The sequence below is a fragment of the Mytilus galloprovincialis genome, chromosome 10 (genome assembly GCF_965363235.1).
Source record: "Mytilus galloprovincialis chromosome 10, xbMytGall1.hap1.1, whole genome shotgun sequence".
Lineage (NCBI taxonomy): Eukaryota > Metazoa > Mollusca > Bivalvia > Mytilida > Mytilidae > Mytilus > Mytilus galloprovincialis.
Window position 1 is genome coordinate 5,865,772 of NC_134847.1, and position 6,009 is coordinate 5,871,780.

Below are 6,009 nucleotides of genomic sequence, written 5' to 3' on the forward strand. Positions count from 1 at the left end.
TGGTCCTGATCCAATGACTCATTGGGGGTCTTGATTCAATGACACACCAGTGGTCATGATTCAATGACTCATCAGTGGTCTTGATTCAATGACTCATCAGTGGTCTCAATTCAATGACTCATCAGTGGTCCTGATCCAATGACTCATTGGGGGTCTTGATTCAATGACACACCAGTGGTCATGATTCAATGACACACCAGTGGTCATGATTCAATGACTCATCAGTGGTCTCAATTCAATGACTCATCAGTGGGTTCAATTCAATGAATCATCAGTGGTATCGATTCAATGACTCATCAGGTGTCTTGTTTCAATTACTCATCAGCGGTCCCGATTCAATGACTCATCAGTGGTCCCGATCCAATGACTCATTGGTGGTCTTGATTCAATGACACATCAGTGGTCTTTATTCAATGACTCATCTGTGATCTCAATTCGATGACTCATCAGTGGTCTCTATTCAATGACTCATCGGTGGTCCCGATCCAATGACTCATTGGTGGTCTTGATACAATGACTCATCAGTGATCTCGATTCAATGACTCATCAGGGGTCTTGTTTCAATGACTCATCAATGGTCTTGATTCAATGACTCATCAGTGGTCAAGATTCAATGACTCATCGGTGGTCTAGATTTAATGACTCATCAGTGGTCATGATTCAATGACTCATTAGTGGTCTCTATGAAATGACTCATTAGGTGGTCTCAATTGAATGACTCATCAGTGGTCTCGATTCAATCACTCATCAGTGGTCTCGATCCAATGACTCATCGACGATATTGATTCAATAACTCATCAGTGGTCATGATTCATTGACTCACCAGAAGTCTCTATTCAATGACTCAGTAGTGGTCATGATTCAATGACTCATCAGTGGTCTCTATGAAATGACTCATTAGTGGTCTCAATTCAATGACTCATCAGTGGTCTCGATTCAATGACTCATCAGTGATCATGATTCAATGACTCATCAGTGGTCTTAATTCAATGACTCATCAGTAGTGTCGATCCAATGACTCATCGACGGTCTTGATTCAATGACTCATCAGTGGTCATGATTCATTGACTCACCAGTGGTCTCTATTCAATGACTCAGTAGTGGTCATGATTCAATGACTCATCAGTGGTCTTTATTCAATGACTCAGTAGTGGTCATGATTCAATGACTCATCAGTGGTCTCTATTAAATGACTCATTTGTGGTCTCAATTTAATTACTCATTAGTGGTCTCAATTTAATTACTCATCAGTGGTCTCGATTCAATGACTCATCAGTGATCATGATTCAATGACTCATTGGTGGTCTCTATTCTATGACTCATCAGTGGTCTTGATTTAATGACTCATCAGGGGTCTTGATTCAATGACTCATCAGTGGTTATGATTCAATGACTCATCAGTGATCTCGATTTTCACAATTTAAAAACAGAAGAAATGTGCCAGGTATAAAATTTGACTGACAATATCGAATCGTAATAGATGGCTGATGTTGCAATTACTGTGATACATATAGTTTAAATGGTTCATACTATTATATCGAAAGGAAATCTTTAATGTTGTCTTTATCAAAACTATATTGTATCTTGGACATTCCTTAATACATATATTAGAAAAAAAGTAGTCTTCTTACACTATACGAGAAAAAAAATGTAGGAACAAAGTTTTTATTGAATTAGCCATAGTTAACTGATAAATGGCTGTGATAATGATATTTATCTTTAAAACCATCATATTATAAAATTAATTGTGCAATGCAAATTTTTCCTCTGAGTACCCAAATTTTAATATTTTAAAAACCCTATCAAAGTAATCTGTTATGTTTTTGAAAATTAATCATCTGAATGTTTTGTTTTACTGACTTTTTTTATTTATATAGTATATTTTTATATTTTAAGAATAAAATTATATTTTGTAGTGTAACTGATATATAAAAGAAGATGTGGTATGATTGCCAATGAGACAACTGTCACCAAGCATGACAAGAGACCAAAATGACACAGAAATTAACAACTATACGTCACTGTACGGCCTTCAACAATGGGCGAAGCCCATACCGCATAGTCATTTATAATAGGCTCCGAAATGACAATGTAAAACAATTCTTTTGAGTTCTTTTATTTATAATAAAATATCATCTTATAAAGCTTTGTAATTCTGTAACTACATCAGGTATAATTTATAAATATGACAGGAGAGTGTCCAGTAACAGTCACTTATTTAGCAGTTTTGTCCCTTAGCTATAGTCTATACAATTTTAACTTAGGAAAAATCATTGGCAAAACATTTTTAAATTTAGGGAATGTCTATTTTTTCTGAACATTATCAAATTCTTCTTACAATCTACTGCTTTGATGGTTTTGGACACTAATGTTCTTGCCTCAAACCTTGAAAACTATAAAAGATACGGAAAACATTAATTTGCAGTAATGATAGGCAAGTACTAATAAGTTTACATTGTCCAAATTGTCATTGTCAGCCGACTCCTTATTAGAGTAATTGCCCTTTGATGATGATTTTTTACAAATAATTTGCGTGTTTGTCCTATACGAACCCCAACCCCCCCCCCCCCCCCCCCCCCCTTCTCCTTTATATCGTAAAAATTATAACAGATAGATAAAAACTTAAAAAGCAAAAATGATCAGCAAGATAAGATCTATAATTAGGTCAATATAGAAGAAAATCGTTCTCATTTTAGAGTTACTGCCCCTGAAACAGTATTTTTTACCAGTTTTTAGCTGTGATTATAAACAGTATAGGATCTAAGTTAAGTGTTATTCAAATGTGTTCAACAAAACAGGTAGTATCTATGATGAGTTCATTTATGTATCTACTCTAATATTGAAGAAACATCTGACTTGGTTTTTGCAACTATAGCTCCTGAAATATATATAGTAAACCTGACTAAACCGAACCCTTTCGGGACTTGCGATTTTGTTCGGTTTTGGCAGGTTTTCGGTTTTATCAGGTTCACAATGCATAAAATGAGATATGATTGGTCTTCAGAACAAGTTTGGATTAGACCGGTTTCCAGTTTATTCAGGGTTCGGTTTAATAAGATTTCACTGTATATGTTTTGCAGTTTTTGACTGATATCTCAATAGGAAAGTGTGACATGCAAAATTTATCAGCATCACAAGATCTATTACACCTGAAATATACAGTTTTGTCGTTTTTTTTTACTATAGGAGCTAGGTTCAAAACCTTCCAAAATGACTAGTGTGACAAGCTCTAACGTCTATGATATTTTAGCCTGAGACAATCAGTTTTAGGAGTTTTGACATGTTTTTTGCTATTTTGGCTGTTATTTTTATACCCGGTTGTAGCTGGGTTAAATAAGTGAATTGCAAGAATGAAAAGCAACACAAAGAGAAACTTAATTATGTATGTGCATAAAAAAAATCAGAATTTTCCCAGGTGACAGGCACAGGTGTGCCGGTTGTTAAGGGAGTTGGCTTCTCAGTTTCATAGTAATTAACTTTTCAAAACACTAGTTTATATTGATAGGGGATTAATAAAGGAATCCAAAGAGCAAAAAAAAAAAAAAAAAGGTCGCCGTGCTTGTTTTTGAGATATTAGTCATTGAAATTTTGGAGGGAAAATATTCTCTCTTGACTTTTTATAGTCTTATCATTGACAGGTTGAAATTCTCAAAAACTGTTATAAAGTAATTAAAATTTTATAAGACTTATACAGATGGCTTATCATTATACATGCAAAAGATTTACAAAAAGAAAAATGGGGATCACCGGGCAAATTTTTTCAAGGCGAAAATCGGACAAAAAATCCAAAACATGACAAGCCAGCTTCCTTAAGTTCATGTGGCCCCAAGGGACATGTGGGAAACTTGCAATAATTTGGGGTACAACTGTTGTCCATAAAATAATATGCTTAACCTTCAAGATCAATATCAATCAAACTTAGACTGAATGATTCTTATATAGGTTAGGGACGACATCAAAAGTTCAATGTAGGATCGATAAAAAGCTTAATTCATATAGTTTTTTCATTGACCCCCCCCCCCCCCCCCCCCCCCCCCCTTTTACCCCCACTCTTAACCTAATTTGGGAAAAATTGATTGACCAATAAGGATATATATAAAATCGATGTCAATTAAACAAAACTTGCAGCAATTTTGACCCCATCCCCAAACTATTTGAATTAAGTTTTTTTTATCCTTCATTGATTTGGCATAAAATTTATATTCCTAACACATGTAACAGTCAACCAAAATGGTCACAATGGCTAAAACTAAAATATTGTGATTTTAACTTAGATTTAGTTGAGATTGAAAAATACATTCGGATCTGCAAATCAGTTGTTTTAATCTTTGATATTGTGATGACCTCAAAGTGAAGGACAAATGAATTAAGAATGATCTAAGTGTGGTGTGATTGAAAAATTAGCAAAAAAACAAGATAAAATTGAGATGGAAATTGGGAATGTGTCAAAGAGACAACAACCCGACCAAAGGAAAGAAAATAGCAGAGGCAATCTAATAAAAATATTGATCCCTGATTTCGTTATACTCATATTATATATATATATGTAGTATAACGAAATTAGAGATCAATATTTATACCCCCGCTTTGAAAAAAAGGGGGGTATACTGTTTTACCTCTGTCTGTCCTTCCGTCAGTCCGTCAGTCCGTCAGTCTGTCAGTCAGTCCGTCCGTCCCATAAATATTTTTCGTCACATTTTTCTCAGGAACTACACTACCAGGATTTCTGAAATTTGGTTTCAGGCTTGATATAAGTCAGCTATACTGTGTGATGCGTTTTCAGATTCATCACTCGACAACTTCCTGTTTACTGAACACTTGTATCATTTTTACACCTGATAGCCAAGTTGCAAATTTTTCGTCACATTTTTCTCAGGAACTGCACTACCAGGATTTCTGATATTTGGTTTCAGACTTGATATAAGTCAGCTATACCGTGTGATGCGTTTTCAGATTCATCACTCGACAACTTCCTGTTTACCGAACACTTGTATTATTTTACACATGTTAACCAAGTTGAAAATTTTCGTCACATTTTTCTCAGGAACTACAATACATGGATTTCTGAAATTTGGTTTCAGGATTTATACAAGTCAGCTATACCGTGTGATGCGTTTTCAGATTCATCACTCGACAACTTCCTGTTTACCGAACACTTGTATTATTTTACACATGTTAACCAAGTTGAAAATTTTTCGTCACATTTTTCTCAGGAACTGCACTACCAGGATTTCTGATATTTGGTTTCAGACTTGATATAAGTCAGCTATACCGTGTGATGCGTTTTCAGATTCATCACTCAACAACTTCCTGTTTACCGAACACTTGAATATGTTTACACTATTAAAACTATCCACTTGCGGTGGGGGTATCATCAGTGAGCAGTAGCTCACAGTTTCACTTGTTTAAACAGATTGTAGCAGAGGGTCACTAATAGGTCTTCAATGCAGCGAGAAACTCACGCTCCGGAGGTGTCGTTCAGCTGGCCCCTAAACAAATGTCTATACTAGTACAGTGATAATGAACGCCATACTAAACTTCGAATTATACGCAACATGCACAAGAAACTAAAATTGAAAATCATACAAGACTAACAAAGGCCAGAGGCTCCTGACTTGGGACAGGCGCAAAAAATGCGGAGGGGTTAAACATGTGTTTTGAGATCTCAACCCCCACCCCCCCCCCCCCCTATACCTCTAGCCAATCTAACAATCATAAGACCCATTTTGTTCGTAAATAACTCGATCCTCATGATCCTGTTGTTCTCAAACTGAAGAAATACGTTATCCTCCTCGATTTGATTTACTGGTCTCGACCTAGAAAAAAACGTTATACAGAAGTTGAGAGTATTTGATTCTTAAACTTAAGCTAATACATACTATAACATGTAAAATTAGATATTAAATGTCATATCTTGATAAGCTATTATGAGCCTCTTGTTTCAGTAAAATAAGCAGATGATTTAAATCACCAATGTAAGAGAGATAACTCTAAATTTTACAGGGCAAA